This window comes from Juglans microcarpa x Juglans regia, chromosome 4D (assembly GCF_004785595.1).
Source record: "Juglans microcarpa x Juglans regia isolate MS1-56 chromosome 4D, Jm3101_v1.0, whole genome shotgun sequence".
NCBI classification, from domain to species: domain Eukaryota; kingdom Viridiplantae; phylum Streptophyta; class Magnoliopsida; order Fagales; family Juglandaceae; genus Juglans; species Juglans microcarpa x Juglans regia.
Window position 1 is genome coordinate 9,110,971 of NC_054600.1, and position 19,497 is coordinate 9,130,467.

The 19,497-nt window shown below is 36.7% G+C and overlaps 1 long non-coding RNA gene and 1 pseudogene across 1 annotated transcript; one reads left to right on the forward strand and one right to left on the reverse strand.

Moving 5' to 3' along the window:
- The first annotated feature begins 383 nt into the window (after positions 1 to 383).
- Positions 384 to 13,100, forward strand: LOC121259349. The gene is made up of 3 exons (XR_005939573.1): positions 384 to 564; positions 2,881 to 2,886; positions 13,091 to 13,100. It is a non-coding gene; the product is annotated as an uncharacterized LOC121259349 (long non-coding RNA).
- Positions 13,101 to 13,409: 309 nt separating this feature from the next.
- On the reverse strand, positions 13,410 to 18,236 carry LOC121259346 (annotated as a pseudogene).
- Positions 18,237 to 19,497: the final 1,261 nt, after the last annotated feature.

A 19,497-nucleotide genomic window follows, 5' to 3' on the forward strand; every position in this document is an offset into this window, starting at 1 on the left:
GTTACATAGTGTTCTAAACTACGTAGGTACCCAGCTTTAATAATACATATATTTATACATATATAAACCTAAAACACAAAACCCTAATCACTTTTACTTCTTTTCTTTATCTTCCTTTTGCCCACTCTCTTCTTCTTCCTCCCGTTCCTCTTTTCCGTTTCTTCCTTTTTTTTCTTCTTTCTTCTTTCTTTGGTTCTTCATCATTCTTCTTCTTTCTTGTCTTTCTCTTTTTTTTTTTTTTTTTTTTCTTCTCCTTTCCTCTCCTCTCTTCATTCTTCTCATCACCTCCAAGATATATTTGTCACCTCCTGTAACACCTGGCTCCCTATCGTAAATAAATACGTCATTTTTTAAAAAAATCACGGGAGTTGAAATGTTACTATTGAACCTTAAAAATATTTAATTTTCTTACAGAAGTAATAAGTACAAAGATTCTATATAATAAATAAAATCATTCTTTATGAAAATATTGAGATCATAAGAGAGTGCACGGAAGCATTTATTAAAATTTCTCAAGGTCTGTGCCATAAAAATCATAACTTAAAATCTCTATACATGATCTAGGTTACTGCCATGCCTACCTGGACTGAGTCCCATCCTGTAGCTCTACCTTCATAAATATTCTGACTTGTGGTAGTTTAAGCACATAAAAACAAACTAAACTGAATCGATGACTCAGTAAGAAACTCATCATAACATAAACATATTTAACATAATGTTTTCATAAAATATTTTATGCCGAAAACTTAAAATCATGATCATTCATACGTATGCTGATGCCATGCATGAGTTGTCTTGAATTATCTAACTTATCATACTTATCTTACTGGCCCATACACTTAACCATGTGTGTAAGGTTGTACACCGGCCCACATCCTGCATCCACATGGGGAATCGCTAATAGTATTCTAGCATACTATAGTGGATCACGCTTAGCTCTGTGGCTTGCACATTCACCCATAAATTACATTGGTACCATGTATCTGAACGACCATCTGATTAATTGTTCTAAGTTTATCTTATACTTGATCTTATAAAAACTTACGTGTTTTATGCAATGTGAGATGCATGAGATGCATAATACATACATAATTATAATATGCAGAATGAAATATGATGAATGACGTGCTTGCAAGTATCATGACATGCGTGGTACATAAACACTGTCTTCCAAAGAACTGACTTTAATAATAATATATATAACTACTTAACGTATGATAATCCTAATTTATGATCAAACTACTTACCTTGTAGTGTTTCTTCATAAAATTTCTGACACAAAATCGATCATGGTGCTAAACTAGAAGGTTTATAGATTTTTTCAAATAATACGCAGAATGAAGATATTTATAGAGAGATTTGGGAGAGTGACAACCAGTTTGAGTTGGAGTCGGTTAATACATGTAGTGACACTAATTTGCTGAATACTCAGTCGTGATCATCTAAGAAAAGTTTGAATTTAAAAACATGATCTAATAGTTCATTCAATATAAGATTGACAGTGACTGAACTGCGTAGAAGACTTCAATCAGTAATGATTTTAAATTAAAATAAATTTCTAATAACCGATCTTTAAATTCTAAAAGGAGTCTAATTTGATCAATAAACAATAAATGAGATTTAACCTAATTATTGAGCCTAATTAAAATACATAATTAATTTTAATAATTTCTCACTTGTGAACTTATCCAATATGATCTATTAAATATAATTTAGATATAATAAAAATTATCAATATTTCAACCTTTTATTGAGCGAGATCATGATTCATTACACCTCCAAAGTCTAAAAGAACAACTGTCACCTCCAACACAAGGCCTGTCGCCCCTAACGGAGCAACCCATGACAGCACTACGGGTCTCTGTCTCTGATACTTTAGACCCACAACACTGTTGTGAGTTACTATCTTTGAAATCACGTGCGCCATGGGTTTGAGATTTGGTATTGAGATTAGATCTATTCTAATCTTGATCAGGTTTGGTAGATCTACAGATCTACCGTCTTGCCAAGCAATGAGGCAGATGAACGATGGGTATCGATGGGACTGGGTGGCAAAATAACCACCCCGCCCAAGCGGGGGCGCGATGCCTGGCTGCCCGCCAACATAGGGAAGGTAGCTGGTCTAATCCAAACTACCAAAATTCAAACTTCAAGGAATATATAGCTACTCCATGAATCTCTGTTACTACCGATAAAAGGAAACAGGTTAGAATGCAAAATATATATATATATATATATATATGTAGTTATTTTTTTCTACCAACTCTAGGAGATTCAAGTTATATGTAGTCCAAATTATAAAAACAAGGATTTATAAAATCTAAAATTCAAATATATTTCCAAGTAATACATTTACATGACTGAAAAGAAACAATCAATTTTGTTGGAGAAGATGCGAAACCGACATCATCTTTCAGAATGTACGCTTAGCCTGCAAATGAAAGTGGCTATTCATTAGCTGCCAGTGAATAGCTGCCGGTGGAGTAAATACTAAACATAGGTCTCATTTTTTTTTTTGGGTGTGACTAGCACTGTTCATACGGGTCAGGTTTTTTCCCGGACCGGTTCGGAACCCAGAAAATCGGATTCCGGTTCTGAGTTCCGGCCCGGATCAAAACGAATCCGGAACCCGGATTACAAAACCCGGACCAATACGGTCTGGGTATGGGTTCGGGACCCGAGTACCGGGTTTAAACTCGTTACTCGGGTCTTTTTAGAAAAACAGCGTGTATCTGTATCCCCCCTGGACTCACTTCTATCACCTCTCTCTCTCTCTCTAGTCTCTCGCTCTCTCTCTCGTTACGCCGCGGCAGAAGCAGAAACCCTAGCCGCTGCCATCGTGACCCCGTCGCCGCATCTCTGTCGCACATTTGCCTTTAGGTCATTGTTCCGGTACTCTCTCTCTCTCTCGCTTGCTCTCTTTCTCTCTCTCTCTCTCTCTCTCTCACTCACTCAATCCGAAGAAACCCTAACCTACCTCCCTCTGTGTCAACGAAGAAACCCTAGCCTACCTCCCTCAGTGCCGACGAAGAAACCCTAGCCTTCCCCTCGGTGCCGATCGAAGAAACCCCTCAGTGACCCCAAGGTTTGTTCTCTGCAATTTGGGTTTTTTTTTGTTATTTTGTTAAATATGGGTATAAAGTATATGCTGTTTGTTTGATAGATCTGGATTTTTTTTGTTATTTTGCTAGTAAAATGGCCTAGAGATTAGAACGTATTTCCGGTTGTTGGAAGTTTTTTGGGTTTTTTTTTTATGAGAATGTTTGAATATTTGAGTAGTATTTTTATGGGTTTGATCTGTTTGAATGTTTGAGGAGTATCTGTTTAGATCTGTTTAGCTACAAAATGCTAGAGCCGTGGATTTTGTATCTTTGATTTTTCTAATTTTTTTTTTTTTAAATTAGTTGTGTTTCTGGGTGGAGTTTGGAAAAAGAATTGGGTCTTTGGGTTCCTAATTATTTTTAGGAAAAGCAAAGATTTTAGAGAATTAAGCAAGGTTCAATCTAGTTTCAGACTTCAGAAGTTGTAGCCTTCCGCTTGTGGTCCATTCCCATTGCATGTTCTAGTTCATTGAACTGGTAGTCCTCTAATCACGTTTCTATATTTAATTGTGAATATCTATTACAAGTTTCAACCTCATGCATTTATTTTTCTTGTTAAATATCCACTTTGAGGCCAACTTTGGGGATCAGGAACAATTTCTTCAGGGTCATGGTACTGTACCAACTATTTGAACTATAGTTTGTATAAAAATACTTGAAAAAAAAGGTTTGAAATTGCATACTTCAATGAAACAAAGAGGGTGTGCATTAGTCTGGTTTTGTTGCATGCTTTAGGGAAAAAAAGTTGAGTACGTACTAGCACAAGTACTACTGTATTAAGCAGTTTGATATTCATATTGTTAAGCACTAGCACAAGTACTACTTTATTAAGCATTTTGATATTCATATTGTTAAGCGAGTGAGGACAGAGAGAATGTGTAGCTTTTTTATAGCTGAGTACTACTCTGTTTTATGTACTTGTTTATTAATTTTGCTAAGAGAAGTGGTTGTGGATATGTATTTGAATGAAAACTCTACAAAATATTTGTTAGTGTAGGTGTATTTGGAAAAAAAAAAAAAAAAGAATCCATTCTCATCTTAATCTTTAATTTATTAAGTGGAATTTGTCTTAATCCTTGTATATAATCATTGTTCAAAATTGTGTTTTGCAGGATCTCTCAGTCAAATTACTTGAAGTTGCTATTTGGTGGGGAGATTAAATCATAGATGGGGACATGTTTTACTGATTTTGCAATTCATACATTGTAATTTTGTATATTGTAATGTAATATATAAATATCAAATAATGTAATATGTAATAGATTGTATTGTGATGCATGCATGGATGAATTTATGCATTTAGTATTTAGAACGCATTTAGTATTTAGAACACATTATGCGTTCCAACTTGACTTCTTTAAAAAAAAATAAAGGCTTTTGAATAAAAAATAATTATGGTTGGAAATTTGGTGTTTTGCTAATTGAGCTTTTAGAACACAAATATTTTTAATAAAATAAAGGCTTTTACAAAAAAAAAAAAAAAAAAAAAAAAAATTCCGGATTCAACCCGGAATCCGGATTTCCGGCTATTAAAAACCCGGGTCCATCCGGGTTTCGGCCAGAGTCTAACCCGGACCAATCCGGCCCAGGATCCGACCCAGGTTTGAAACCTGGGTTTCGGTCCGGGTATACCCAGATTCCCGGGTCGGAACTCGGATGAACACCCCTAGGTGTGACAGAGTTATTATCTTTTTACTATTTATTTATTATTTATAATGTATTAAAAATTTTTTTTATCATTTTTTAAGTATTTTTTTAACATCTTTAATCATTAAAAAAATTAAATAATAAATAATAATAAATATATAGTAAGAGAATAATAACCTTATTATTATCCTCCTCCTCCTTCTTCTTCCTCTTTTTTTTTTTAGGCACATAGAAAACATAAGAACTATGTAATTTTATGAGTAATGCTATTCATTATTCTTTTAATATTCTTTTTTTATTATTTCATGATATGATATTAAATAATTATTAACTATTTATTATATTTTACTTGTGAACTTATTATTTAATACCACATCAATGAATATTGAGAGGATGATAAAAATGATGATAAATTTATCCTAATTTTATTAACCAAAAAAACGTTTTGAAAACACAAAATACTCCCTAGATTTTATACATAATTCTATAAATATGAAAAATGACCACCCAAAACATTTATAATCTCCATATAGTCTCAAATTTTCAATATACCTAGAAGTGCCTCTCTCCAATTTTTCTTCTTATAGTCCCAAAATTTTGTTTAATTTCTATATATTATCTATTTTCGAGAATGTGGCCTCTCTAAAATTAAAATTAAAACTAAATTTAGGAGAAATAATAAACTTATTAATATGGATCCCAAAGTTTTTTGTTATACAATATTGGATTTCTTCATATGGAATCACAAAGTAAAAATACAAGAAAAATCATTTAAGAAGATCTATGTGAAAAATAATTGAGAGATTTTATCCTTTAGATTTTATTGAGCAAGAAAAAAATTTGTTTACTCAATTATAGCATTATATGTTTAATGTGATACGAAAATATCTAGATTTTGCATGAAATATGATAAAGTAGCTTACATACTAAAATAACATATGATATTCTAAAAGATTCATTTATAATTTATATGAAGAAAATAAATTCTAAATATTTCATTACAAAATAATAATGGATGAATATTATTCCATAAAACATTATTGTTAGAAATCTGAAACATATATTAAGTTATGTTTTTAGAATTTTATTTCTACATGTATGTAGCAAATTACCGAAGTGTTGAAGTGATGAGATCGATCCAGGGGGTGGGGTGTTAAGTTCCTAAACATGTAAAACAACATCGTTTTTACCTTTTAAAAACAACGCAGTTTTACATACAAGTGTGGCTTTGTTGAGGTATGCGTTTTGACTCTGTTTTGGCCTTTTGGGCTAGGCTGTGAGGGTTTTAGGCTTCTAAACCCTTTTTTTTTTTCCTTAAACCTTGTTTTGGACCTTTATTTTTTCTAAACCCTAAATCAAACCCTAAACGAAACTCTAAACCAATTTTAATATTTCTTTTAGCCATAAGTTTATTTATTTATGGTTTTTATAATTTTTTATCACTAAGTTTAATTGTTAGTATTGATTATTAACAATTACTATTTAACTCGTGTCTAATTACATATTATTAACTTATTATAATATTTTAACTTATTCATATTATAGACCTGTACTATAGTATTTAATTACATGTTATTATATTAGTTTCTTACTTATTTCTAACATAATTACATACTAGACTTAGTATTATATGTTATTATACATACATTAGTATTATATGTTACATGTTATTATAAATCAGTATTACATTTTATTATAGACCCAGCATGATGAGGGCCCATCGGAGTACAGACTCGAGCCACCGTCACCAGCAAAGACCTAGACGACCTTGCCGAAGGCCATGGAGGTGCTGGTTAGGGGTGATACCTGCATGGTGTGAGGCAAGGGGTACCCTCCCCAACACCCTGCCTTGCACCATGCGGGGGTTGGGGTTTTTCCCCGCCCCAATGCCGGGGGGTGGGGGAAAAAACTCCATCCGCCCCGGCCCCGCCTAAAAATTTTTTTTTGATCCAAAACAATTTTTTTAGACCCAAATTATAATATAATTTAAATAATAAATTAAATTTTATAAATATAAAAAGAACTTAAACTCATTAGAGTTAGATTTTGAATTATCTTGGCCTAGGAGGCCAATGCAATCCCCACCCTCTCCATGCGGGTGGGGGATCTCGCCCCCACATAGGCAGAGCGGGGATGGTCGAGACTTGACAGGTTTATTATTTCTCATTCTTGGGAAGACCACTTTCTGGAGCTGAGGCAGAAGCAGCTGGCTCGGGTTTGTTCGAATCATTTCCCTATCTTGTTAGATTGTGGTGGAGTTCATAGGGGCCACCAGTATTTTAAGTTTGAAAATATATGGTTAACAGTGGAAGGATTTGTTGAGAAAGTTCGTTCTTGGTGGTCTTCTTATCAGCTCACAGGTACTCCTAGCTTCATTCTTGCATGTAAGCTTAAGGCTTTAAAGCAAGATTTAAAGAGGTGGAGCATAGAAGTCTTTGACAGTATTGACAACTAGAAGACAACCCTTACAGAGGAGTTACAGGAGTTGGAGGGGCAAGTATTGATGGGAGATACTTCTGAAGAGGTACTATTGAGGAAGAATGTGGTGGAGACTGAACTGGAGAGGGTGTTGTTGATGGAGGAGACCTTGTGGCGACAAAAATCCAGGGCTCCTTGGTTAAAAGAAGGGGATAAATGTACGAAGTTCTTCCATAGAATGTCTAATTCACATAGGCACAACAACACTATTGAGACACTTAAGACAGGTAATCAAGTTCTCTCTTCCCTTATTGAACTAGAGGATCATATTGTGAATTACTATGAGAACTTGCTCACGGAACTGACTTATTGGAGGCCAAAGCTTGATTTGCCTTTTGAGTCAATTGACATACAAAGTCAATTGACATACAAATTGGGTAATCAAGAAAGCGATAGATATTAAGCACATGGTAGGGATTTCTTATAGGGGTTTTGAAGCTGAATTTATGGCCTTACTTACAACCGTAGAGACTGAATGCTCAATCCAAATCCGACCAATCCTTGAATCTGGCCAAAAAGAAGGAAAGAGAACTCAAAAGGCTAACTTGGGCAATGAAAGAGGACGAGGGCGAGGAGCTCCAATCGGGAGCGTTGCAAGGGGAGGGGTAAAATGGTTGTCCCATGAAGCCAAAAATATTATCTTGGAACGTGAGGGGGCTGCATGATCTTAATAAGCGGCTCCAAGTCAGAAATTAAGTTCGCCAATGGAAGGGGGATATCATATGTTTACAAGAGACTCAGTTGGAATCTATTACTAGACAAATCGTTCACAGTTTATAGAGAGGGCAACATGTTGGGTGGTCTTACTTACCATCAAAAGGAGCATCTAGGGAAGTTCTAATTATGTTTGACAAAAGGGTGGTGGAAAGGGTGGAGGAGTGTGGCTGATTTTACTGTTGCGTGCTCTTTTGTTAATCTAGAAGATGGTTTCAAATGGGCATTTGTTGGTGTTTATGGCCCAAATATTGATTCGGAGAGAAGGTTTTTGTAGGAAGAATTGGCGGGAGTTCTTAGTTGGTGGGAGCTACCAAGTTGCATTGGGGAACTTTAACACATCTCGCTTTCCAAGCGAAAGGTCGGGTGTATCCCGCATTACTCCAGCCATGAGAGATTTTTCTGATTTCATCTCAAAACAGCAGCTTGTGGACATTCCACCATCAAGAGGCACGTTTACCTAGTCCAACAACTGAGAATTTCCATCTTGGTCGAGGATTGATAGATTTTTTATAACTCCTAATCGTGAGTCTCACTTCTCGGATGTAGTTCAAATAAGGTTACCCTGGTTATGCTCTGATCATTTCCCTATCATTTTAGACTGTGGAGGCATCCAAGGGGATGAAGGTATTTTAAATTTGAGCATATGTGGCTCAAAACTGAAGATTTTGTAGACAGGGTCAGACTATGGTGGACTTCTTACAGATTCTACTACTCCCTAAGTTTCATTATGGCAAAGAAGTTGAAAGTGCTGAAACAGGATTTGAAGTAATGGAATGAACAAGTTTTTGGTAATGTGTTTCAGCAGAGACGCACTCTTATGGAGGAATTATAGGGCCTGGAGTTGGCCAAAATTCTTTCTGAACCTGAAAAAACTCACAAGAGCCAGGTAGTAGCGAAACTTAAAAGAGTAACTTTGATGGGGGAGATTTCATGGAGACAGAAATCAAGGGCGCTTTGGCTTAAGGAGGGGGATAAGTGCATGAAATTCTTCATAGGATGGCTAATTTCCATAGGAGGAACAATGTTATTGATACACTAATGGTAGATGGGGCAGTTTCTTCGGATCAGATGGTAATCAACAACCACATTGAATAATATTATCAACAACTCCTATTGGAAGAGCACAATTGGCAATCTAAAGTGGATGATTTGTCTTTTTCTACATTAGACCTGCAAAGTGCAGGGTGGCTAGAAAGGCCATCTGTAGAAGAGGAAGTGTGTAGCGTAATCAAAGAAATGGCAAGTGATAAGGCTCCCGGTCCAAACGGCTTTACTTTGGGCTTCTTTCAAGCTTGTTGGGAGGTGGTCAAGGAGGATCTTATGCAAGTTTTTCATGAATTTCATACTGATGCTAGATTTGAAAAGAGTATTAACGCCACCTTCCTAACCCTCATTCCCAAAAGTTGGGGTCTAGGGATGTGAAAGGCTATCGCCTCATTAGTCTTGTGAATAGAGTGTATAAGATTCTATCCAAAGTGCTAGCAAATAGATTGAACTCGGTGGTAGAAAAACTAATCTTGAAGCCGCAAAATGTGTTTGTCAAAGGTAAACAAATCCTTGATTTGATACTTATTGCAAATGAGGTTTTGAACAGTCAACTGAAGTCTAGAGTACCCAAGTTACTTTGTAAGCTAGACATGGAGAAAACTTATGACCATGTCAACTGGCAGTTCTTACTTTACTTGACAGATGTGGTTTTGAGGGAAAATGGCATAAATAGGTAGAATTTTGCATCTCTTCAGTTCGTTTCTCTATCTTGGTAAATGGTTCACCGGTGGGTTTCTTCAACTCCTTTCGCGGCTTGAGGCAGGGAGATCCGCTTTCTCTCTTTCTTTCTTTTTTATTTTTCATGGAAACTCTCAGTAAGATGATTGAGGGTCTGGTGGACGAAAGGTTACTCTATGGATTTCCGGTGGGGAATGGCGAGCTCAACATTTCGCATCTGTTATTTGCCGATGACACTCTCATCTTTTGTAGAGCACACCTTGGACATGTTCAAGCCTTAAGGGCGCTACTCCTTGGTTTTACAACTGTTCAGGCCTAAGTATCAACCTTGCAAAGTCCAAATTAGTGTCAGTGGGGGTTGTCCACGAAGCGGAGAATTTAGCTACAATCTTAGGGTGCAAGATATCTTCTCTACCTATGAAGTATCTTGACTTACCTTTGGGTACCTCCTTTAAATCTGAAAGGATTTTGAATGATGTGATCGAAAAGGTGGAGCGTAGATTGGCTGCTTGGAAAAGGCTATGCTTGTCGAAAGGTGGTAGGTTGACTTTGATTAAAAATACTCTTTCAAACTTATCCACCTATTTTTTGTCTTGTTCCCGCTTCCCACAAAGGTGGCTAATCGCATTGAGAAGTTACAAAGGGATTTCTTATGGAGTGGATTGGGGGAAGAGATCAAACCCCACCTGGTTAATTGGTCAACGGTTTGTACCCTAATTTTTGGGGGAAGTTTGGGGATTCACCACTTGACGAAATTCAATCAAGCTCTTTTGAGTAAATGGTTGTGGAGGTACCAACGTGAAATGGAGGCCTTATGGAAGTTGGTTATGGATTCACAATTCGGGGAGGCTTGGGGAGGATGGTGCTCGAATGAGGTACGAGGTACGCATGGAATGTGGTTGTGAAAATACATTAAGAGTCTTTGGGAGACCTTTCAAGGACATGAACATTTTATTGTGGGCGATGACTCTCGTGTCAGTTTTTGGTTTGACAAACGATGTGGTAACCATTGTCTCTGAGACACCTTCCCTACTATCTTTGAGCTTGTTAGGGAAAATGATGCAGCAATTGCCAATCTTTTAGCCTTTTTAAATGGTTCCCCTCAATGGAATATTGATTTCAATAGGGTAGCCCAAGATTGGAAATTGGAGTCTATTACAAAGTTATTTGCGGCATTGTATTCAGTAAGTATTTCAGGAGGTACAGGAGACACGATGCACTGGAGCCATTCCAAGAAAGATATTTTCTCTATTAGTTCATTTTATCAAGCGCTATCGAGCCTTGAAAGGACTAAGTTCCAAGGGAAGAGCATATGGCAGACGAAAGCTCATTCAAAAGCAGCTTTTTTTGTTTGGACAATATCCTTGAATAAGATCCTTATTACATATAATCTGAGGAAACGTCGGGTAATTGTGCTGGATTGGTGTTGTATGTGTAAGAAGCATGAGAAATCAGTAGATCATCTGGTTCTATACTGCAAGGTGGCCAGGTTCATATGGGATGATTTTTTCTCAAGAATCGGATTGTCTTGGATCTCATGCCTCTTAGATTGGTGAATTTTCTAGCAAACTGGAAAGGATTCCATAGCAATTCAAAGGTAACGGCAATTTGGAGAATGGTCTCAATATGTATGTGTTGGTGTATTTGGAGAGAGAGAAATGCCAAAAGTTTCGAAGATCAAGAGAGAATTGTGGATGAGCTAAAATTTTTCTTTCTTCAATCATTGTTTTTATGGGTGGGGGCCATAGATTGTAACGGGCTAAGGGTCCATGACCTTCTACTTTCTATTGTAACCTCTAGCTAGGTGTTTCTCATGTATACTTTCTATGTACTTGGTCTTTGCCTATTTCTATGAATATAACTACTTGATTACCTATAAAAAAATATAGAAAAATACATATTTTTTTTATAAGTTAGAAAAATACATATTTTTATAACATATGTACAATATCAGAGTCAGTCCAACGCCACATCCGACTCCAACTTTCAAACTAAAAAGAAATCTGACTCTGACTTTGAGTGAGCCGGATTTTTAATTAACCCTATGGACTACAAACGTATAGGATGATTTTTATAATATATATACAATATCGGAGTCAAAGTCAGACCAGAACGAAGTCGGAGTTGGCCTAACGCTACATCCAACTCCGACTTCAACTTCAACTTTTAGACTAAAAGAAAATCCGACTTTGAATTATTGAAATTGGAGTAGAGTCAGAGTCCAATTTTAGGATTTTTGTTCAGCCCAATGGGGCTACAAACATCCAGGATGATGTGTAGTACATGGTCTTTTCTGCTTTATGTATGATGTGCGGTCAATAAATAGTGTTGAGAAATGAAGAGAACAACTGGGATGAGTATCTTAAGACGTTAACTAGTTTGAGAATACTCAAGTACTATTCATTATTTTATTATTACTTTTCACTACTATTCAATATTCTATCATTACTTTTTCACTACTATTCACAAAATATCTAAGATCACCTCACTACCCAAATGCAACATTTAAAACGTTTGGATACAAAGTGCGTTTTATCCATACGAAAGCATATTAAAAATTTTCATCTCGTCGGGCTATCTAAACCAGCCCTAAATCATTTTCAGAGAATTTAAGGAAACCCAGTTCAAACCTCAAGTAAACTTATCTAAATTTGGCATAGAGAAGCTTGTGTGAACTATCTATAAAGGAAATGGAAAGAGGTTATATTTTTGTACTACCTTCAGTTTCACCAGAGTGCTAGAAAGCTTGAGCTAAGTCATTTTAGCTTTTAGGTTTCAACCACTAGAACTCGAAGACAGAACTTTAACCTACCTCTCTCTTTGCTGTCTCTCAGTCCTCTGTCAAAGCAAGAAAGAACCTTTTGTGTATTCTACAAGAGGATTGAACAACAAAGAGATGCTGAGGAAGAATCCCTGCAGGAGGAACAACTGGTTAAGCACCAAAACCCCAAATTACGAACCGAACAAATCAAGTAACCATAAAATAAAAGTAATCTCAAATTTGAGCCAAGACTATAAAAACCAAACCCACAAAAAATATAAAAAAAAAAAAAAAAAAATCCAGAGAAGACTCTATGCACCTGAGATGAATATTTCCTATAGATCTAGAACACACTGACCTTCCTGCTTTTCTAGTCAATATTGTTCAATTGCTTCGTCAACTTTGGTCCATGACCACCACACAGAGCAAATGGGAGCATGCTTCACAGTACACCCTGAAAACGTAGCACATCTCCTTTTTCAATGACAAAAAAAAAAACTCAGTCTCAACAGTCGATTGGGCGGTCAGCAGAGGAGAGCCTCCATGGAAGCTCTGCATATCTCAGATTTTAGGCATGGATCCATGCAAGGACAATGTGCACGGGCTAGCATGGCAATGCCACTGCCACATTAGCGTATCATTGACAGTGCTGATGTGGCAGGCCACGTCAGGCACGGCCATGGTAGTGCCACTTGGCATTGCCACATCAGACATCATTTCTGAAAAAGTAAATGACAGAAAAGCAGAGTAGCAGCTGAAGTACACACGGGCACACCAAATGTAAACCTGTCATTCGATGACCAAAAGTAACCACTGTGTAACTTGAAATCCTTCAAGTACTCTGTTCAGATCTTAAAATCCAAACAAAATGACTGAACAACCAACCAGCAAACTGAGCATGACAACTAATGGGCGCAAAAACGCCATTCAATGGCTAAAAGCAAAATATAGGCTAATTAAAAAGATTGAGCAGCATTACAAGAAAAATAATGTACATGAGCAGAATCACAGTTTTATTGCTTATCATAGGGTATAGACTGCCGACATTTCCAATATCTCAGCCTGAATTTGTTTCTGCTTATACTAATTATAAATATCTTTATTATGTTACTTGCAACCCAATGCTCAAATTAATTAAAAAGAAAACAATGCTTCCCAACTTGGGTGATCAAACAATAGCAAAAAAAGAAACAAGAAGCACTGTGACTGTGCAAGTAAAAGACTTCAACTTGGGTGAATAACTGGATGGTGCTGCTGCAGGTGTATGAGAATAGTTTCCATTGCGTTCTGTGGTTACTGGGATAACAGGACGAACAGGGGAAACCGCAGGAGATGGTGATGGGCTGACGGGTAGAGGGTTAGAACTCTCATCATTGTAACCTGGGGACAGCAAGTCTCATTATAGCAACTTAAAAGAACTCACCAAGAGAATAGAAATCTGCACAGTAGAAAAAAAGGAACCACACTCACAGTTTGAGTCCTTCCAACCTAATATCATCTTCTCACGATCAAAAACTATACGATAACCACTCATGAAGTTTTCTGCATGAAAATAAATAAATTCACAACGTAAGTGGCAACTTGTCAATTCAAACACACAAGGATGCATGATGGTTTTGCGTTATATATGAGGCTTATTCAAGGAGGCAATGATGAAAAAAAATATATATTTTTCTTGTGCAAACATTAACTACTGGTTTAAAGACTGAACAGCCTACACCGACAAGCCTCCCATAATTCAAACTCACATTAATAATATCTTGCTGTATAAGGTATAATGATTTTTAACCATCATGGAGTGGCAATACAAGTCTAAAAAGGAAGGAGAACTGGACCAGGAGGGTGAATATAGTCATGGTTTTTAAAATTCTAATTGTCTATGCATTAAAGTAATAGTAGACACAATGATTGACTTTGCAGATCTATCTGACTCACCCAAAAGCTGGAACTACACTCACACAGTTAAAGGAAAATAAACCGCTCACATACTTCTGTGCTTTTTTTTATCACTTCAGAGTTCATTATCCTTGAGTTTCAGACAGTAGAAGGATATGTAGAATTTCCACAACAATGTAGTTAAATCACCTAAAGAGATATATGCACAAATTCTAAATTCCAAAATGACAGAAAAACATGAAAATGCGTAGTCATTAACACAGAGGTTTAAAACAAACAAAACTCTTCTTGATCTACAAATAAGCAAGTTTTCGATAAATAGATACTCACGTCCTATGATGTTTATATCTTCACTTTTGAGAAGAGCCAGACAATACAAATATCCACCCTCCTGGAGACCATAATATCAAACTTTAGAATAACTCAACTAGAAAAAGGAAATTAAAAGTTGTAGAAGTGAGATCATACCGGAGTTGGGATCAATGCAGTTGGATGTTTGAGAAAATAGTCCTCTCCACCTTTCATTGTCAGATTCATACTAGGGATTTTAAAGGTGCTTTGGTTTGCACTGCATATAAAGTGGATTCAGTGCCTCGGATCAGTTGAAAGGGTGAAAATAATTCAAAAAATAATATAAATTACCGTAATTCATAACAGTATTCAAAGGGGATCTTGGAATCAGGTAAATGCCGCTTTTCTACGACCTTGGAATTGAACTGAATGGCAACATAAATCATAGATACTCAGATCTTATAAAATAAAAATTCCCAATAGATAACATGGAATAGCGTTATTTAAAGAACTTACACTCTCGGAAATAAAAGTATAAGCCGGGTCGCTTAGGACTGTGAAAGCTGTACTAGTGTCAAAGATGGCACTGAACTCCAGCTCAGAAGAATTGCTTCCCACAGTTATTCCAGTGATGCTGATGTTATAAGTTGGACTGACAACAAGTCCCCAAAGGAAAAATCATTACAAGTAGCATGCGATTCTGATCAAACATAAATTTATTTGAAATATCAAGAAGTGCCAGTGACCTTTGGACCAATCGGCATCGGCCCAGGTATTTCAAGGGTGAGATACGGGGTCTGAATCCCACCATCCCCATTAACTAAAAAAAACAAAAAGACTTACTGTGACTGCCGAACATTGAATGGTGTTTCACTTTGGTCTGAGCTGCCATTAAATCCAAAATTGATTCTCCCAACCCCATCAAGTCCAAAACACAACGCAAAGGAATTTGAAGCTAGCCCATTTTTTGCTAAGATGCTAGGTACAGATATATCTTGCATGCCAAGCCAAACAGACCGTTTGGTGCTGCACCCATCAAAAAAGTACCAGTCTGAATTTGACCACAACTGCAGCAAAGCACACATTAGACAAGGGGGGCCAGAAATAAACAAAACTTTGCTGAAGAAATCTGACCACCACAGGAAATTTTTCACCTACTATTTTCTTATATAAATGGATATTTGGTGATCACCTACTGCCCCCAGTGATGGCAATACAACAACTTGAGAGTCCTCATGATAATCATTCCTACTTGAGGAGAACAAAGCCACACCAAACTCTAGATTCATCACCCACATGATCTACATTTTCAAAATCTCCATTCTACAGCCGATAGAGAGACAAAAAAAAAAAAAAAAATCTCCCATTCTCCAGTTTTTTGTCATTTCAACTGACAATTAATTGATTATAGTCCAGTTTCTAAATTAAATATTACTGACGATTTATTCATTTGAAAAGCTGCTCATCTGTATGTAGGGAGTTATTTTGATACCAAAAAAAAACAAAGAGTTATCAAATATTCCTCCCCAAATTTTTTGGTAGTAAGTGAAGGAAAAATAGCGTACCCAAATGTAATCCGAGCGTCAACAGCTTTTGATTGATCATCATCTGTAACTAAGCGCAAAATATCCTCTACCAAGATCCCAGTAGATGAAGTATTCCTAGAATTCACAGTTTTATAACAACAATTACTACTTTCTGAAGAGCATTGATCACTTGGTCTGCACAGGGTGCTGTTGCTGGATAATTTTTCACTTGTTGATGAATTATTAGGGCTGTAGATGTTGAGTTTTATTTCCTGCTTGATAAAAGAGTAATTATAAAAGAATTCAGGACTCGAAGAAAGCTTCTATCACCACCCATTCACAAAATAACCAAATACGTGGAAAACATAAGACCACAGAGCTAATGAATAATTAAAGCTTGTCCTATAGTCATACATTTGGTAGAATTTTCAGGGTGTGGCAAAGAAAATTTGACATATATTGAGTAAAGACTAAAACAGTTTCGCAAGTATTTGTTAACGATTTGGAAATTTAAGTTGCTTTCCCCTTCATTCAAAAGCTCTCATTTTACAAAGGTGCATGATTATAGTAAATTCAACAAAGTAGCGGGAAAGTCCAGATGATAGTTGTAACTTGTAAGCATGACTGCAGCAAGAGATTGACACAGGCTGAAGAAAAAATCATTGTTATGATAAATAATAACCATATCCAGATAGCAGTTGAAACAATATTTATAACAGATCGTGATTCCAAGCAAATAAATAAAAATTCAAAGTAGTACAACATACCTCTCCAGATGATGTCTGCAAGCCAGTAACGCAGCCACCTTTCTTACAATCGCATGGTAGCCAGAACAAATTACTGCCTGTGTCTAATGCCACCAAAAAGGATAAACTTGGTGTCCCCACAGAAACATTGGCATAATGCAAACTGAAACACCACGAAGATAGAAAGCAATGGTTAGTTATTAGAAAAGTGACACGAAGAGAATCCCTTAAAACTTTCATTCCTTGTTTGGTCAACAAGAAAATCGATGGAAATTTCAAACCAAACAAACAAATCCGAAACTTTCTCAACGAGCGTTACGCTTTAAGAACTTATCTTCCATATCCATCAATCAATAAGAAAAAAAAAAAAAATATCGCCTGAGAAACCACAAAAGAAAAATTTTAATTTATTGGAGACAAAAAAATGTGCTACCAAATAGGTCCTTCCATCCTAATAACCATTTGAGCTAATAATACATAAACCCCAAACCCCCCCCCCCCCCCCCCCCCCCCCCCCCCACCCCCCCCCCCCCCCCCCCCCCCCCCCCCCCCCCGGCGGGCGTTCGAATATTATAGCATGTTAAAAGACCAGTTATAATCCATCAACAGCGAAGAAAAAACTCCCTATCTCCTCTTCTCCTCCAGTTTCTTAGGGTAACCAAGAAATCGTATCCAAATTCTTCAAAAGGCCACAAAAGGTTTTTTTTTTTTTAAACTAATAATACACACACACACTAGGAGTTAATTAAGGATCGTACAATCCCAAAGAGCTGATAAATAAAGTGTCGTTTCCATTGGCGAAAGTGAGTGGCGAGGACTGGCCGTAGCTGGCGGCGAGGTGACGGGCGCGAATTAAGAGGTCACGGTGGGCCATGGCAACGTAGTAGTCTAAGCTTCCCTTCTCGGGGAGGTCATCGAGGCCGAGAACTCCCTTAACGGGATCGGAGAAGCGGTGGTGGATGTCGAAGCCGAAGCCGAACCCATAACAGATCCGGGAACCCAAACCGAAAAAGAAAATGGATAGTAAGCATAAACGAGGAGATGTAAAGGGAGCCCAAGCCATGGTTTCGTAGTTGATGCCGCTGCAGAAGTCTCTCTCTGGAAAAGCGAATCTGTACACATATATAGCATGAAGAAGGGGAACCAAAGTGAACATTTTTAATGTCCATAATAGCTGGAAACTGGGAAGCAACTGCGGAACTTTGACGCTCTCTCAGTCGTTGCCAGAAGAATACTACGAAAACTCGTCCATGAGAAGACTGAGAGAAAGCGAGAGACGTAGGGGGTGGGTTGGGAAAACGAAGACCGTTGTTGACACTCCAAGAGTTAAAAGTCGTCTCTCGCAGCGAAAACGAAGACCGTGGTTGACACTCCAAGAGTTAAAAGTCGTCTCTCGCAGCGAAAACGAAGACCGTGGTTGACACTCCAAGAGTTAAAAGTCGTCTCTCGCTGCGAGAGACGTAGGGGTTGGGTTGGGGAAACGAAGAACTTTTTGTGGACTCGCATTCACAAGCTCTGCTTTTCTCTCGCACGAAGATATATGAAGAATGTTATGTATTGCAGTCGTAAATGCTTACAATTTTTTGAAATTTATTATCAAAAGATTAATTTTTTATATATTAATTTAAAAAATATATATATATATTTTTAAGGATTATGTATGTCATTCCGCTAGATAACTCGTTAGATTGACGATTTCATTCAAACAAAAGTCCTTTTTGGTATAATTCCCACCCACTCCGAGTCTCCGATCGCCAACTAGTTCTACCGCACCACCGACGACAGTCGCCCATCCATTTGTAAGAAAAAGTGCCTCCATTTTTACAACCAAAATGCATTGTTTCGAAATTCTTGGACAAATAAGGAGAAATCGATGAGATATTATTGGAAGCCGTAAAAATGAAGATTAAAATTCTAAATTCCTTTTACTTATTTATTTTTGTGTTTTTAATTTTTTTAATATGCCATCTGGCAACATATTGTAGTTGTGGTGCCACTTTGATGAGCAAAATGAATGATATAAATTAGAAAATGTAGTAACTTTGTCCTTGCTGAAATAGTTTCTGGCTTGAAGGGTATGGTCGAATGACTCTTATCTTACATAATTGTTAGAGTTATTTATTCGTAGTTTGCTTAATAATAAATTGATAGTAATAAATAAGACCAACATTTATGTGATTTGGCAAAAAGACTTACTGGTTTGAATAAAGTTGTGCAAAATTTTGAAAATTCGACTCTAATATTGACTCCGCAGTGTCGGAGTTGGAGTTAGAGTTTTTTTACTTTTCTAGTCTGAGTCGGAGTCAGATCGAATTCTGGTTTAATCGAAGTTCAGAATCGAACTCCCATTAAATCTGAGTCGAATCTAGATGTAACACCTCATTTCCGTAGGTTGGGATGTCACATATTTTCATAAATATAGTCAAGCAAGAAATTTCATAATTTAATAAAATATATGTTGAATTCATAAAAGAGTATTAAATAAATCATATATCAAATAAAATTAAATCAAAGTCTGTAAATAATTGAATAAAATGTCTGTCATAAAAATTAATTAATTTAAGAAGCATGGAACTAAATCAAACTGTTTTATCTAAACATGGTCCGTT